The sequence below is a fragment of the Salmo trutta genome, chromosome 14 (assembly GCF_901001165.1).
Source record: "Salmo trutta chromosome 14, fSalTru1.1, whole genome shotgun sequence".
NCBI classification, from domain to species: domain Eukaryota; kingdom Metazoa; phylum Chordata; class Actinopteri; order Salmoniformes; family Salmonidae; genus Salmo; species Salmo trutta.
Window position 1 is genome coordinate 22685888 of NC_042970.1, and position 18467 is coordinate 22704354.

The following is an 18467-nucleotide window of genomic DNA, read 5'->3' on the forward strand; positions in this document are numbered from 1 at the left end:
ACTTATGGATGCCACCCGTTAGATAAAATATGGAACGGTTCCGTATTTCACTGAAAGAATAAACGTTTTGTTTTTGAAATTATAGTTTCCGGATTTTACCACATTAATGACCTAAGGCTCGTATTTCTGTGTGTTATGTTATAATTAAGTCTATGATTTGATATTTGATAGAGCAGTCTGACTGAGCGATGGTAGGCAGCAGCAGGGTCGTAAGCATTCATTCAAACAGCATTTTCGTGCATTTGCCAGCAGCTTTTCGCTGTGCTTCAAGCATTGAGCTGTTTATGACTTCAAGCCTATCAACTCCTGAGATTAGGCTGGTGTAACCGATGTGAAATGGCTAGCTAGTTAGCGTTTCAATCGGTGACGTCACTCGCTCTGAGACCTTGAAGTAGTTGTTCCCCTAGCTCTGCAAGGGCCGCAGCTTTTGTGGAGCGATGGGTAACGATGCTTCGAGGGTGGCTGTTGTCGATGTGTTCCTGGTTCGAGCCCAGGTAGGGGTGAGGAGCGGGACGGAAGCTATACTGTTACACTGGCAAAACTAAAGTGCCTATAAGAACATCCAATAGTCAAAGCTATATGAAATACAAATGGTTTTGAGAAATAGTCCTATAATTCCTACAACCTAAAACTTCTTACCTGGGAATATTGAAGAGTCATGTTAAAAGGAACCACCAGCTTTCATATGTTCTCATGTTCTGAGCAAGGAACTTAAACGTACATGGCACATATTGAACTTTACCTTTTTTCTCCAACACTTTGTTTTTGCATTATTTAAACCAAATTGAACATGTTTCATTATTTATTTGAGGCTAAATTGATTTTATTGATGTATTATATTATGTTAAAATAAGTGTTCATTCAGTATTGTTGTAATTGTCATTATTACAAATAAATAAAAGACATTTTTTTTGTAAAAAAAAAAGCCTTTTTTTGGTCCTCCAATAATCGGTATCGGCGTTGAAAAATCATAATCGGTCGACCTCTAGGAGAGAGAGTAATTTTTTCCCCACTTTCACTTAGCAACAGCTGGCTATGACTATCCAACACAACACTTGAACTCTTCCAAGTCAAGGTAAGCTTTTGGTTTTATTAAATAATTGCCACCGGGGCCCGACGGTGTAAATGCTTACTGACTATGCACTGTAACGTTACTGATTTACTAGCGCATTAGTTATATTAGCTATGTTGACTAGGACATTACTTTAGCTAATATGTGGAAAACGATGTAGGCTGTGTGTAGTGGTTATGACATTGTTTGGCTTGGAACGTTTTTTTCGCCTGGTCATAAACAGCTGATGTTTAGTTCATTGTAGTCCACAAACGAAGGGAAAAGGTGAGAGGAGGAGAGTGCACAGAGGCTAGAATGAATACAGTGTGGCTGCTATGATCAGGGGTGTATTCATTCTGCCGATTCTGTTGAAAATGAAACGGGGATAAAAAAAAAAAAACTGAATTTGTCCAATAGAAACTCGTTTGAAACTGTTGGATTAAATGATTACACCCTAGACAAACTAGATGCAGGCAAGAGCGTGCAAGGCGGAATTGAATGCGTCACTGTCTCATCTCAAATTTCTCTCTCAACCCTTGTGCACCTACGTTGTAAACGTTCATTCATAGGCTAAATTTATGATGGGTATAGGAAAAAGCTGAGGTCTAGAACTTAGGGAATGATTTGTACCAAATACAATGCTCTTAGTTTTAGAGATGTTCAGGACCAGTTTGTTACTGGCTACACATTCCAAAACAGACGCAACCCTTTGTTAAGCGTTTCAGTTACTTCATTAGCTGTGACTATATGATTGCATCATCAGCATACATGGACATACATGCTTTGTTTAATTACAGTGGCAGGTCATTGGTAAAAATAGAAAAGAGTGGAGGGCCTAGAGAGCTGCCCTGCGGTACACCACACTTTACATGTTTGACATTAGAGAAGCTTCCATTAAATAAAACCCTTTTCAGTTATATTAGATTGCCATATCGTGGATTCAGAGCTATCTGAGGTTGAAAAGCCACAAGTTTTTTTTTCAATAGTTTATGGTCAATAATCTAACAGTACAGCTCCCAAAATCAAATTATCAATTTCTTTCAACCAATCATCAGTCATTCAGTTCAGTACATGTTGAGTGCCCTTCTCTAGAAGCATTGTATTTGGTCAAAATAATTTTTTACAACAGTTTCCTAAGAGCTGGCAGCAAGCTTATTGGTCAGCTGTTAGAACCATTTATAGGCCACTTTATCACTCCTGGGTAGCGGAATTACTTTGTCCTCAGGCCTGGAGGGAAGCCAAAGACTTTCCTCTAGGCCCAGCTTAAAGATATGACAGATAGGATTCACTATTGAGTCAGCTACCATCCTCAATAGATTTCCAACTAAGTTGTCAATGCCAGGAGGTTTGTCGTCATTGATCGATTACAATAATTGTTCCACCTCTTCCACACTAACTTTACAAAATTCAAACTTGCAATGCTTTTCTTTCATTATTTGTTATTTTTATGCATGAATATGATGGCTCACTTTTCGTTGTTGTCATTTCCTGCCTAAGTTTTCGTACTTTGCCAATGAAGTAATCATTAAAAGAATTGGCAACATCAAATGGTTTTGTGATGAATAAGCCATCTGATTCAATGAAAGATGGAGTTGAATTTGTCTTTCTGCCCATAATTTCATTTAAAAGTACTTTTCCATCATTCTTTATATAATTGATCTTGGCTTCATAATACCCTTATTTTTGTTGAGTTTAGTCACAACTTCTCAATTTGCAGTAAGTCAGCCATTCAGATGTGCAGCCAGACTTATTAGCCACTTCTTTATCCCCATCTCTTTCAACCATACAGTTTTTCAATTCCTCATCAATCCATGGAGCCTTAAAAGTTCTAACAGTCAGTTTCTTAACAGGTGCATGTTTATCAAGTGCAGGGTCTGGATGCTCCTTATTAATCACATCAGACCAACAAATATTTTTAACATCATCCACATAAGAGTCACAGCAAAATATTTTGAATTATCTCTTATACACTATTTTAGGCCCAACCAATGGGTATGGATACAGCTTTAGAACAAAGTTCAACAGTATTAGGAAAAATGTGAATGAATCAAATTTTATTTGTCACATGCACCGAATACAACAGGTGTAGACCTTACAGTGAAATGCTGGAGGGGTATAGGTTGCCCTTTGATTAGCTGTTCAGGACTCTTATGGCTTGGGGGTAGAAGCTGTTAAGAAGCCTTTTGGACACCAAGGAACTTGAAGCTCTCAACCTGTAACACTACAGCCCCGTCGATGAGAATGGGGGCGTGCTCGGTCCCCCTTTTCCTGTAGTACACAGTCGGCATCTAAATAATATGTGTGAAATGCTTAATAGTGTATGTGATGTAAATAGAGGTCTACTTTCTTGGGGACCTGAACATTGACTGGTTTTCATCATGTGGATGATCTTGTTCCTGTAGTGTTTGTAAACACCCTGGTAGGTGTATTAATAACCTGAACCCGATTACAGGCGCTGGTTACAGTGAGAAGCTTCCTCTTGAGCAGACAGCTTGATGAAAACCAGTCAATATTCAGGTCCCCAAGAAAGTAGACCTCTGTTTACATCACATACACGTTCAAGCATTTCACGCACATTTAGATATTGACTGTTAGAATTTGGTAGCTTTTATAGCAACACCCAAAAGAAAAGGCTTTAGATGTGCCAAGTGAACCTGCACAACCACAACACTTCAATAACACTTGACAGAAGATCTTCTCTAAGCATGACAGGGATATGGCTCTGAATATAAACAGTAACACCTCCCCCATAAGCATTTCTGTCTCTTCTATAGATGTATATCCTTGTATTGCTACTGCTGTATCATCAAATGAATTATCTAAGTGAGTCTCAGAAATGGCTAATATATGAATGTTATCTGATGTTAGCAAGTTAATGATTTCATGAACCTTATTTCTAAGGCTACCTATATTAATATGGGCTATTTTCAGCCCTTTCCTGGGTAGCTTGTCAGATAGACATAATATGGTAAAGTGCCAACAAAGCAAGAGAAAAAAATATACATTCAGCAGTCCATGAATCAATTGGTGTGTGTGCTGCAGGGTTTAGGCTACTAACCCATAGGCTTGGCTCTCTATTCCACCTTGATTGTCCCTTGAGTTTGATTGTTTATCATGCATTCACACACAGAACTGATGTCCTCTCAATAACTTAGATTGCTGTCATTTTGCCATTCTCCTGTTTCAAACTCATCGAGCTGACCCTGGGAGAACTGATCTTTGTCCCCATGTACAGTTGAAAACTGTAGTCTGGCTTTTTTATGGTGGTTTTGGAGCAGTGGCCTCTTCCTTGCTGAGCGGCCTTTCAGGTTATGTCGATATAGGACTTGTTTTACTGTGGATATAGATACTTTTGTATCCGTTTCCTCCAGCATCTTCACAAGGTCCTTTGCTGTTGTTCTGGGATTGATTTGCACTTTTCGCATCAAAGTACATTAATCTCTAGGAGACGGAACGCATCTCCTTCCTGAGCGGTATGACGGCTGTGTGGTCCCATGGTGTTTATACTTGCGTACTATTGTTTGTACAGATGAACGTGGTACCTTCAGGTGTTTGGAAATTGCTCCCAAGGATGAACCAGACTTGTGGAGGTCTACAATTTATTTTCTGAGGTCTTGGCTGATTTCTTTTGATTTTCCCATGATGTCAAGCAAAGAGGCACTGAGTTTGAAGGTAGGCCTTGAAATACATCCACAGGTCCCATACTCCAATAGACTCAAATGATGTCAATTAGCCCATCAGAAGCTTCTAAAGCTATGACATAATTTTCTGGAATTTTCCAAGCTGTTTAACGGCACAGTCAACTTAGTGTATATAAACTTCTGACCCACTGGAGTTGTAATACAGTGAATTATAAGTGAAATAATCTGTCCGTAAACAATTGTTGTTAAAATGACTTGTGTCATGCACAAAGTAGATGTCCTCACCGACTTGCCAAAACTATAGTTTGTTAACAAGAAATTTGTGGAGTGGTTGAAAAATGAGTTTTAATGACTGCAACCTAAGTGTATGTAAACATACGCTTTGAGGACAATACAGTGCCACCGACGCAGCCCGCTACCAAGGACTATGGGCTCTCCTTCTCCGTTGCCGACGCGGGTAAGACATTTAAAACATGTTAACCCTCATAATGCTGCCGGCCCAGATGGCATCCCTAGCCGTGTCCTCAGAGCATGCGCAGACCAGCTGGCTGGTGTGTTTACGGACATATTCACTCCGCTACCATCCAGAAGGCGAGGTCAGTACAGGTGCATCAAAGCTGGGACCGAGAGACTGAAAAACAGCTTCAAATCGCAAGGCCATCAGACTGTTAAATAGCCATCACTAGCACATTAGAGGCTGCTGCTTACATAGAGACTTTGGCCACTTTAATAATGTTTACTAATCTCATATGTATATACTGTATTCTATATGATCTTTTGCATCTTAGCCTATGCCACTGACATTGCTTATCCATATATGTATATATTTTTATTCCTTTACTAAGATTTGTGTGCATTAGGTATTTGTTGTGGAATTGTTAGATATTACTGCACTGTCGGAACTACAAGCACAAGCATTTCACTACACTCGCAATAAACATCTGCTAACCATGTGTATGTGATCAATAAAATTTGATATAGAGACATTATTGCATGGAACTCCATTCTATCTCATATTGCTCAAGCGAACAGCAAACCTTGTAAAAAAACAACAAAAAAACAGATAAAGCAACACCTCACGGCACAACGCCTCTCCCTTATTTGACCTAGATATTTTATGTAGGCTACATGTGCGTTTTGTAATTTTTGTTTAATTTATGTAGTTCTGTCCTTGAGCGGTTGTCTATTAATGTTCTGTATTCTGTAATGTTTCATGTTTTGTGTGGACCCCAGGAATAGTAGCTGCTGTTTTTACAACAGGTAATGGGGATCCTAATGAAATACCAAAGAAATAGCCATGAATCTAAATTTCTTAGATTTTTCCCAGACCTCAAATGTGGCAAGAAAGTATCAAGTATGATTTGACTATATTTGTTAGACTCAAAAGCCCAACATGCTACAACACACTGTGAAATGAATAAACATGTTTCTACAAATGTACACAAAAGAGAGCAAGTCAAACTTCTGCATATCCCTTTAACATCCCTTATAACTTTGGGTATGAAGGAGGTTGTTTCCTGAACTATAGCACAGTAGGGACTGGACAGAGCCAATAAAAGCCTTCCTTTTCCTCCCTATCTGGGGATAATGTCTCACCCTCTACACCACACTGACAGAGGTTATGACAGTAGACACAGCCTAGAGTGCACATGGGCAAACACCAACACACACAGGTCAATGAGACATTCCAATTAATGGTCCTAACTACAGGTCCTAACTACAGGTCCTAACTACAGGTCCTAACTACAGGTCCTAACAGGAGAGACAGACAAAGTCAGAGGAGAAAGTGAGAGAGGAAGGAGAAAGGTGGGGTTATTAGTTCAAGGTCAGAGCAGCGTATCTGCGGTCACAGTGTTACATTTATTTCAGAGTGCCATTGATCCCTGACTTCACTCTGCCCACTGTACTCGCCCTACTATCAAATCAATAAACAGTTACACAATGTCCACTGTACTCGCCCTACTATCAAATCAATAAACAGTTACACAATGTCCACTGTACTCGCCCTACTATCAAATCAATAAACAGTTACACAATGTCCACTGTACTCGCCCTACTATCAAATCAATAAACAGTTACACAATGTCCACTGTACTCGCCCTACTATCAAATCAATAAACAGTTACACAATGTCCACTGTACTCGCCCTACTATCAAATCAATAAACAGTTACACAATGTCTTTGTAATAAACATCCACATATTGTGCCATTATAACTTTTTTGCTGATGCCTTAAGCTTTTTGCATGTGGCTACGGGCTCAGATTTGTCTGTGTGTTTACGTTTGCTTCATGCAAACTGCTTCATGCTATTGCTACTTCATTCATGCATGCCTTAATGTAACTGTCCAATGTTAAGATTTCTATGAAATATGATTTAGAATTAATTATACAATCCTGTACGCTGATTGGTTAAAACCACATTCCAGCCAGTGTCTATTCCACAAGTTACCCCCGGCTAAAGCTATGACGTCAAAATGCCTATTTACGCTGTTCCATGTCACTGTGCAATCCACTGTCTCATCAGCCCAGTCAGACAATTTATAAAAACTTGATCTCCACTGTAAAAAGCATTTAGACATTATCTCCCATGTCTTTTAGACTAGCAATTGGTGATCAATAGCAGAGATTTATAGTAATGAAAGTGTAGGGGTTGGGAGTCAGGATGAGACAGACACTCAGGTCAAGACCCTAGTGAAGACGAGCACGCAGATGAGCTTCCCTGAAACGGTTTCTGACAGTTTGTGCAGAAATGATTTGGTTGTGCAAACCCAAAGTTTAATCTGCTGTCTGGGTGGCTGGTCTCAGACATTTCCCCAGGTGAAGAAGCCGGATGTGGAAGTCCTGGGCTGGCGTGGTTAAAACACGGTCTGCGGTTTTGAGGCCGGTTGGACATACTGACAAATTCTCTAAAATGATGTTGAGGCGGCTTATGGTAGAGAAATGAACGTTCAATTCTCTAGCAACAGCTCTGGTGAACATTTCTGCAGTCAGAATGCCAATTGCATGCACCCTCAACTTGAGACATCTGTGGCAATGTGTTGTGTGACAAAACTGCACATAATAGATGGGCCTTTTCTCACCAGCACAAGGTGCAGCTGTGTAATGATCATGCTGTTTAGTCAGCTACTTGATATGCCACACCTGTCAGGTGGCTGGATTATCTTGACAAAGGATAAAATGCTCACTAACAGGGATGTAAACAAATTTGTGCACAACATTTGAAAGAAATAATATTTTAGTGCATATGGAACATTTCTGGGATATTTTATTTCAGCTCATGAAACATGGGACCAACACTTTACATGTTGCATTTATATTTTTGTTCAGTGTATGTTTGTAGTCATAGGTAACCAGATCGTGACTACAACTAAGTCTTTTACCACTGTGTTGTTAAAAACTCATGCTTCCTACCCTTTAATGTTTTAACCCTTTCCAAAAACTCAACTCTTAACCTTCTAAATTCGACATTTGGAGCAATGGAAAGATACTGAGCATGAGTCAACCCAGGGTGTCAGAAACACTTCGAAATGTGCTGTTTGGAGAAACATGGATAAACATCTAATTCTGCAGTGAGACAGAGCTTGTTTATCACAAGCTGCACACAGCACAGTGGCCAGACTAGCAGGCAGATAGAGGTGTCTGACTCCACAGTACAGGGTGGGTGGGGGAAGAGAGAGAGAGAAAGAGAAAGAGAAAGAGAGAGAGAAAGAGAAAGAGAAAGAGAAAGAGAAAGAGAAAGAGAAAGAGAAAGAGAAAGAGAAAGAGAAAGAGAAAGAGAAAGAGAAAGAGAAAGAGAAAGAGAAAGAGAAAGAGAAAGAGAAAGAGAAAGAGAAAGAGAAAGAGAGAGAGAGAGAGAGAGAGAGAGAAAGAGAAAGAGAGAGAGAGAGAGAGACTAAATGATGCAAGACGACAACATTGGTTGCTGCTAAACTGCTGTCATCCTGGGTGTGTGTGACAGAGAAAATGTGTTTAGAGTGTCACTAAGTAGCAGAATGTGTGAAAAAGCAAACTCATCACCTATATAACTGCTAGGATAAATAATGGAGTGTGGGAGAGTGTTGTACATTCAGCCCAAATACCCCTGTTTCCCTCCCACCCACTCTCGCTGTGTGTGTGTGCGTGCGTGCGCGTGATGCGCTGAGAGCCACGCCTGGCAGCAGGTGTGCTCAAAATGAATAAATAATACAAGCCTGCCATGTAGCTTACACCACAACAGAGCAGACAACAAAGCATTAGTATCTAAACAAGGTCTGTGTGTGTTTTGTAATCGTGTCGGCACAGCAACTTCCCACTATTGCAATAGTACATCATGGCTTACAAATTTAGTTTTTTGGTCAGACAAGCACAGAAATGGCAAAAGGAAGAGTATATTCTGACCCACCTCAACCATCTTTCTCCCTCCAGAGCAGAGAGACATCAGTCAGTTGCTCTACCAAAAGATGTCTCCCACTCTAAAAAGAGTTTGCCATATTAGCTATGCTATGGAGTGTTAGTCTTTAGCCTCAGCTTAAATCATGTTATAGAGAGAGAATCAAAGCAGAGTTGATTAAGCCAATCTCTACTTATACATCACATGCACAAGCTGTACTCACACACATACCCATATCAAGCTACAGTGGCCTGTTTTCCTCCAGCAGATCCATAGAGAGTGGGTGTTTGTTGTGCTTCCCTGTGGATTAGTGCTGCATGGGGAAATCTTCACTGAGCAACTGTCATAACTGTCTCCTCACACCCGGATAAAAAACAGAACAGCCACCAGACCAGACCACAGCCCACAGCCAATATTGACACACCTCTCAGCTTCCTTAGGCATCTAATGCATGTGTAGAGTTACCTTTCCGGTCCTATTGTGTCCCATTATTTTTTTTTTTATTTCACCAGGTATACCAGTTGAGAAAAAGTTCTCATTTACAACTGCAACCTGGCCAAAATATAGCAAAGCAGTGCGACAAAACACAGAGTTACACATGGGATAAACAAACATACAGTCAGTAAAACAATAGAAAAATATGTATACAGTGGGTGCAAATGAAGTATGGAGGTAAGGCAATAAATAGGACAGTGGCGAAGTAATTACAATTCAGCAATTAACACTGGAGTGATAGATGTGCAGATGAGGATGTGCAAGTAGAAATACTGGTGTGCAAAAGAGCAGAAAAACAAATATGGGATGAGGTAGGTAGTTGGTAAGTAGTTGGTAAGTAGTTGGTTGGATGGGCTATTTACAGCTGCAGCGATCGGTAAGCTGCTCTGATAGCTGACGCTTAAAGTTAGTGAGGGAGATATAAGTCTCCAACTTCAGTGATTCTTGCAATTCGTTCTATTCATTGGCAGCAGAGAACTGGAAGGAAAGGCGGCCAAAGTAGGTGTTGGCTTTGGGGATGACCAGTGAAATATACCCGCTGGAGTGCGTGCTATGGGTGGGTGTTGCTATGGTGACCAGTGAGCTGAGGTAAGGCGGCGCTTTACCTAGCAAAGACTTATGGTAAGAGGTGGTAAGAGTAGGCAACAATACATCTGCCACGCTAATCCTTAACACTGGGGCCCCTCAGGGGTGTGTACTTAGTCCCCTCCTGTATTCCCTGTTCCCCCACGACTCCAACACCATCATTACGTTTACTGACGAAACAGAGGTAGGCCTGATCACCGACGAGACAGCCTATAGGGAGGAACTCAGAGACCTGGCAGTGTGATGCCAGGAAAACAACCTCTCCCTCAATGGGAGCAAGATAAAGGAGCTGGTCGTGGACTACAGGAAAAGGCGAGCCGAACAGGCCCCCATTAACATCTACGGGGCTGTAATGGAGCGGGTCGAGAGTTAAGTTCCTTGGTGTCCACATCACCAAGACCATCGTGAAGAGGGCACGACAAAACCTTTTCCCCCCTCAGGAGACTGAAAAGATTTGGCATGGGTCCCCAGATCCTCAAAAGGTTCTACAGATGCACCATCGAGAGTATCCTGACCGGTTACATCACAGCCTGGTATGACAACTGCTCGGCATCTGACCGTAAGGCGCTACAGAGGGTAGTGCGAACAGCCCAGTACATCACTGGGGCCAAGCTTCCTGCCATCCAGGACCTATATAATAGGCGGTGTCAGAGGAAAGCCAATAAAATTGTCAGAGACTCCAGTTATAGACTGTTTTCTCTGCTACCGCACAGCAAGCGGTGTATGGTGCGCCAAGTGTAGGACCAAAAGGCTCCTCAACAGCTTCTACCCCCCAAGCCATTAGACTGCTGAACAATTCATAAAAATCGCCACCGGACAATTGACATTGACACCGCCCCGCCCTTGTACACTGCTGCTACTCGCTGTTTGTTTGTTACCTATGCATTGTCACTTCGCCCCCTCCTACATGTACAGATTACCTCAACTAGCCTGTACCCATGCACACTGACTCGGTACCGGTGCACCCAGTATATAGCCTCGTTATTGTTATTCTGTAACTTTTTATTTTTCCCTACTTTGTAAATATTTTCTTCTTCTTGAACTGCACTGTTGGTTAAGGGTCTGTAAGTAAGCATTTCACGGTAAGGTCTACACTTGTTGTATTCGGCGCATGTGGCAAATAAGGTTTGATTTGATGACAAAGCAAAAACAGGTTTTTAGAAATGTTTGATATTTTTTATAATTACAAAACTGAAATATTACATTTACATAAGTTTTCGGGCCCTTTACTCAGTACTGTTGAAGCATCTTTGGCAGGGATTACAGCATAGATTATTCTTGGGTATGATGCTTCAAGCTTGGCACACCTGTATTTGGAGAGTTTCTCCCATTATTCCCAGCAGATCCTCTCAAGCTCTGTCATGTTGGATGGGGAGTGATGCTGCACAGCTATTTTCAGGACTCTCCAGAGATGTTCGACTGGGTTCAAGTCCGGGCTCCGGCTGGGCCACTCAACGACATTCAGAGATTTGTCCCGAAGCCACTCCTGCATTGTCTTGGCTGTGTGCTTAGGGTCACTGTCCTGTTGGAAGGTGAACCGTCGCCCCAGTCTGAGGTCCTGTGCGCTCTGGAGCAGATTTTCATCAAGGATCTCTCTGTACTTTGCTCCGTTCATCTTTGCCTTGATCCTGACTAGTCTCCCAGTCCCTGAAAAACATCCCCACAGAATAATGGTGCACCCACCATGCTTCATCGTAGGGATGGTGCCAGGTTTCCTCCAGACATGACGCTTGGCATTCAGGCCAAAGAGTTCAATCTTGGTTTCATCAGACCAGAGAATCTTGTTTCTCATGGTCTGAGTGTCCTTTAGGTGCCTCTTGGAAAACTCCAAGTGGGCTGTCATGGGCCTTTTACTAAAGAGTGGCATCCATCTGGCCACTCGACCTCTAATGTCCATTGCTAATTTTTCTTGGACCAAGCAAGTCTCTTCTTCTTATTGATGTCCTTTAATAGTGGTTTCTTTGCAGCAATTCAACCATGAAGGCCTAATTCACACAGTCTCTTCTGAACAGTTGATGTTAAGATGTGTCTGTTACAAGTGTAACCGATGTGAAATGGCTAGTTAGTTAGCGGTGGTGCGCGCTAATAGCATTTCAATCAGTGACGTCACTCGCTCTGAGACTTGAAGTAGGGTTTCCCCTTGCGTTGCAAGGGCCGCGGCTTTTGTGGCGCGATGGGTAACGATGCTTTGTGGGTGTCAGTTGTTGATGTGTGCAAGAGTCCCTGGTTCGAGCCCAGGTTGGGGCGAAGAGAGGGACGGAACCTACACTGTTACACATGAACTCTGTGAAAAATGTATGTGGGCTGCAATTTCTGAGGCTGGTAACTCATCTTCTGCAGCAGAGGTAACTCTGGGTCTTCCTTTCCTGTGGTGGTCCTCATGAGAGCCAGTTTCATCATAGTGCTAGTTTTTTCGATTGCACTTGAAGAAACTTTCAAAGTTCTTAAAATGTTCCGTATTACCTGACCTTCATGTCTTAAAGTAATGATGGACTGTCGTTTCGCTTTGCTTATTTGAGCTGTTCTTGCTATAATATGGACTTGGTCTTTTACCAAACAGGGCTATCTTCTGTATACCAACCCTACATTGTCACAACACAACTGATTGGCTCAAACGCATTAAGAAGGAAAGAAATCCCACAAGTTAACTTAACGAGGCACATCTGTTAATTGAAATACATTCCAGGTGACTTCCTCATAAAAGCTGGTTAAGAGAATGCCAAGAGTGTGCAAAGCTGTCATCAAGGCAAAGGGTGGAAACTTTGAAGAATCTAAAATATAAATATATTTTGATTTGTTTTACACTTTTTTGGTTACTACATGATTCCATATGTGTTATTTCATAGTTTTAATGTCTTCACTATTATTCTACAATGTAGAAAATAGTAAAAAAAAAAAAAAAAAAGATGAGGAAATTATTCACCATTCGCTGCAGCTACTCTTTTCTTTTTTAACTCTCACTATTATCTATCCTGATGGCTAGACACTTTATTCTGCCTTCATGCACATTTCTACCTCAAATACCTCATACCTCTAAACAATGATCTGGTACTCCCTGAAGCTCCATTCTTGTGCATTTTATTTAATTCTTCGTGTAACAATTTTCTTTTTAAACTTTGCATCATTGGAATGGGCTCGTAAGCAAGCATTTCACAGTAAAGTCTACACTAGTTGTATTCAGCGCATGTGACAAATAAAATGAGATAAATACAGTTGGTAAAATGTATTATCATCTTTCTATACATTTCCTCTCAGTAGGCAGCACAGACAAATGTTGAAAAAAGTCAGTGGTCACAAATGTTTAATTTCTAGGTTGCATAGACCCACTGTATTGTGTGGTGATTGACACCAACGTCTGTAAATGACAACTTGTGGTTGTGTGCTTGTTGTGCAGAATTCCTAGATTACAAGGGGCACTAGCAAACACTAGTGACTCATGAGTGTGTGGTAACCACAGCAACATTGTGGCATAAAGTCTAGAGAAAAATGATAGTGTACATCATGTACTTTGGTGGCAGCTGAAATGGGCCAGATCCTTCCGCACTAATAACAATTAGTCCGGAATACCTTGGACCATATTACAGCTCAAGGTCCATGGAAACAAAATAGACTACAGGTCTTCACGTGTCCAAAAACTTGGACCGGAACGACAATCAGACCCGACTATATTTACTTATTGTAAAAAAAAAAATGGAGACCCGAAGCCAAATGGAGCCGAGGACAACTCAACCTAACGGGTCTGGGTCTAGACCAGACCCAACTGGACTAGAGTGACAATTCAGTTTTTTCCCTTATCAGCCAAGTTGCTCTACTGGTTAAGGAATAGGTTTTATATGTTGGCTAGGTCTTTTATAAGTGAAGAAATTCAACTTATTAGCGTAAAATTAAAAAATGCTACAGGACCCGACCCAGACCTGAGGGACATGTTAGTATTCTTCAGCCCCAAATCCAATCGTGCCCGGGTCAGGTCTCGGGTATATCGGGTCCACCCGGACCCATGAAGACATCTAAACTAGACGAGGATGACTAAAAGTTGATTGATGATTCACTTTCAGCAACTTAATTCTCACAAAAACTGAGGGTCCGTAATGCGCATTGAATTAGCCTACTAACAACCAAAAGTACATTTGACAGACCGTAAAATGAGGCTACCAAAAGCAGTCGAGGAAAGTATATGAATAAGGATTCCCACAGAACATGGCTTACGTAACATGAACAAAGAGGAAATCATTATCTGAGAGCACAATGTTTGTTACCCACCAACCGCTTCGTTTTGACCCGGTTCGATGTATCGTTTTTTGTTCTTTGAAGCGCACATAGGGTATCTAAAACTTTCCCGCAGTGATTTTGTAGCAAACAAACTTGTCCGATTGCTCATTTTCAGCAATCAGCAGATGTGATAGGTACTAAGTAGTGCCCCAAAGTATCAACACAAAAAACGTTAAACCACTAAGATTTGATTGTAAAAAACAATGCGCTTCAGCACTTTCATCGAAAGTAACTCGTCCCGATCGTGACGTCAATGAGCAGTTGACCGTGTCCTTTTACTGTCATTTTGTCAAATATTTAAGATTTCCCCCAATTGAGTTGAAATTATTTAAATGTTAGGGACTCGACTTACCTTTATAAAGCGTTTAAAAGGGTCCCGATCAAGTTTCGCTTTGACTTATTATGCTCTGCCCTTCTGGTAGGCTACACTTGGAATCTTCTGCGTGTTTGAGGAAGCATTCGCACGCAGCTCTCTTGCAGCCTGTCAGTTGTGGAGTGCAGTGGTGGTGACGTCGTCCAGGTGCAATCCCAAGTACAGAGAGAGGTTATGTTTAGCAGGGCGTTTGATTTCGGTGAAAGTCGAAAGTCAGAAATAGAGTGTACGGTACACAGCAAGGGATAATGTGTCCACCAATAGAACATTACTTCAAATTTGAGACATAATCTATTTTGAGAGAGAGAGGTAAAGGTTTTTGTAGTTTTACCACATTTTTCATTTTCACTGGTAGGAGACTTGCCTCAAAGAAGATATTCTGTTGTTTTTTGTTGTTGTAACAAACAGTATCAACAATGGTGCCTAAGATGCAGTCCTCTGAAAGCTGTAATATGTTTTTAGCCAATCTTTATATGTTGAAAATAAAACCCAGTAAAGCTCATGAATAGGCTACAGAATTCAAGGCTGCCTCTGTTACTTTCTTTCCATGAAAATATGTATTTGGCAGAGGGTCATATAACCAGGAAACTGACCGAGGGCAGTGTACACACACACAAACAGAAAGCCCCTTACACCACAGGTTAGAGCAGCCAGAAACACCCTTTGGAGGCTTGGCTAAACCATTGTGGCCCCACCTACATGCTCCCAGTCCTGTGGCCCAGACATTTCTTCCTCCTTATCCACGCAGAGTAGAGTCATGTGCTGCTGAGTCATCATACCCCACACACCCCGCCCACCCACCTCTCTGGCTATAAGAGACAAAGAGCTGGTAAATTTAGCCAATCTGTCCCAGCTCCTATACGGCTATTTTTAGTCCCATTCAAAGTATACGGATGACACACACACACTTGCACTTCTAATTGGAAGTGAATGCTGACACAGATTTGGTATGTTAGACTAGAGGTGGTTACTCATCAATCGCATCCATAAACAGCAGGGTGCTCTGTTGTGCTCCCCAGTATAAATAAAAGACAGTGGTTTCTAATGAAGGGCCAGAGAAGGGTAATGACACAAAAATAACCCAATGGATGCTTTTGTGTCATACCTATGACCGTGACATTGTTGTGAGAGAAGAAAGGAAAGAGTGTGTTATTAACATGTTTGTGTATTGTATAGAGGTAGCACATTTTTTAAATATATTTTTTATTTTAATTCACCTTTATTTAACCAGGTAGGCCAGTTGAGTTCTCATTTACAACTGCGACCTGGCCAAGATAATGCAAGGCAGTGTGACAAAAAACAACAACACAGAGTTACACATGGGATAAACAAAAGTACATTCAACAACAATAGAAAAATCTACACACAGTGTGTGCAAATGGAGTAAGGAGGTAAGGCAATAAATAGGCTAATAGTAGCGAAGAAATTACAATTTAGCAAATTAACACTGGAGTGATAGATGTGCAGATGATGATGTGCAAGTAGAAATACTGGTGTGCAAAAGAACAAAAAAGTAAATAAAAACAATATGGGGGTGAGGTAGGTAGTTGGATGGGCTATTTACAGATGTGCTGTGTACAGCTGCAGCGATCGGTGAGCAGCTCAGATAGCTGATGCTTAAAGTTAGTGAGGGAGATATAAGTCTCCAACTTCAGCGGATTTTGCAATTCGTTCCAGTCATTGCAGCAGAGAACTGGAAGGAAAGGCGGCCAAAGTAGGTGTTGGCTTTGGGGATGACCAGTGAGATATACCTGCTGGAGCGAGTGCTACGGGTGGGTGTTGTTATGGTGACCAGTGAGCTGAGATAAGGCAGATCTTTACCTAGCAAAGACTTATAGATTACCTGGAGCCAGTGGGTCTGGCAACGAATATGTAGCGAGGGCCAGCCAACGAGAGCATACAGGTCGCAGTGGTGGGTGGTATATGGGGCTTTGGTGACAAAACGGATGTCACTGTGATAGACTGCATCCAGTTTGCTGAGAAGAGTATTGGAGGCTATTTTGTAAATGACATTGCAGAAGTCGAGGATCGGTAGGATAGTCCGTTTTACGAGGGTATGTTGTGCAGTGTGAGTGTAGGAGGCTTTGTTGCAAAATAGGAAGCCGATTCTAGATTAGATTTTGGATTAGAGATGCTTAGTATGAATCTGGAAGGAGAGTTTACAGTCTAGGTATTTATAGTTGTCCACATATTCTCAGAACCGTCCAGAGTAGTGATGATAGTCGGGCGGGCGGGTGCGGGCAGCGATAGGTTGAAGAGCATGTATTTAGTTTTACTATCGTTTAAGATCAGTTGGAGGCCATGGAAGGAGTGTTGTATGGCATTGAAGCTCGTTTGGAGGTTTGTTAACACAGTGTCCAAAGAAGGGCCAGAGGTTTACAGAATGGCGTCGTCTGCGTAGAGGGGGATCAAGGAATTGCCCGCAGCAAGAGCGACATCATTGATATATACAGAGAAAAGAGTCGGCCCGAGAATTGAACCCTGTGGCACCCCCATAGAGACTGCCAGAGGTCCGGACAACAGGCCCTCCGATTTGACACACTGAACTCTATCTGAGAATTAGTTGGTGAACCAGGCGAGGCAGTCATTTGAGAAACCAAGTCTGTTGAGTCTGCCGATAAGAATACGGTGATTGACAGAGTCAAAAGCCTTGGCCAGGTCGATGAAGACGGCTGCACAGTACTGTTTTTTATCGATTGCGGTTATGATATCGTTTAGTACCTTGAGCGTGGCTGAGGTGCACCCGTGACCGGCTCGGAAACCGGATTGCACAGCGGAGAAGGTACGGTGGGATTTGAAATGGTCAGTGATTTGTTTGTTAACTTGGCTTTCGAAGACTTTGGAAAGGCAGGGCAGGATGGATCTAGGTCTGTAACAGTTTGGGTCTAGAGTGTCACCCCCTTTGAAGAGGGGGATGACTGCTGCAGCTTTCCAATCTTTAGGAATCTCTGACGATTCGAAAGAGAGGTTGAACAGACTAGTAATAGGGGTTGCAACAATGGCGGCAGATAATTTTAGAAAGAGAGGGTCCAGATTGTCTAGCCCAGCTGATTTGTACGGGTCCAGGTTTTGCAACTCTTTCAGAACATCTGATATCTGGATTTGAGTGAAGGAGAAGCTGGGGAGGTTTGGGCAAGTAGCTGCGGGGGGTGCAGAGCTGTTGGCAGGGGTTGGAGTAGCCAGGAGGAAACATGGCCAGCCATAGAGCAATGCTTATTGAAATTCTCGACAAAGTTCCATTCCCTGGAAGGCAATGTAAATGTTATTGTACATGGTTCCAAGGCTGTACTATTTCACACACACAATATGTTTCAGTTTGGTTATTGGTTATTATTTGACATGTATAGTGTAATCAACCTAGTGTAAAAGAGATGACTCTGGCTTTTGTAAATGCTTTGTTTTAGTCCAATTTGTCTCCTGTGCTGTCATTAAATTCAAGTGTTGAAACAGTGATACGACTGAATTTGGTTGTGTTCTGTACCCTTAGCTCTGATGCTGTGTGGTATATCACTCCTGTATCTCCTGCCTGCCCTGGATATTGTGCAACTGTATATTCATATTGGCACTGGTCGTTAGGGCAGGGTGCACAGACGTTTCCCACGGCGATGCCCGCTGCTGTCCCTGCCCCCTGCTGTCGTCCCTGCCAGGGCAAACATCAGGGTGAGTAACGAGAGGAAGGGATG

At 41.9% G+C, this 18467-nt stretch overlaps 1 protein-coding gene across 2 annotated transcripts in view; it reads right to left on the minus strand.

Annotated features, from left to right (window-relative positions):
- Positions 1-14984, minus strand: part of LOC115207643 (protein kinase C delta type) — a 46455-nt gene extending 31471 nt beyond the window's left edge. Inside the window, exon 1 of one of the 2 annotated variants that reach the window (XM_029774938.1) lies at positions 14764-14984. The gene's annotated coding sequence lies outside the window, so the exon portion shown is untranslated. The remainder of the gene's footprint in view (positions 1-14763) is intronic. The other variant, XM_029774936.1, reaches the window with a different exon arrangement.
- Positions 14985-18467: the final 3483 nt, after the last annotated feature.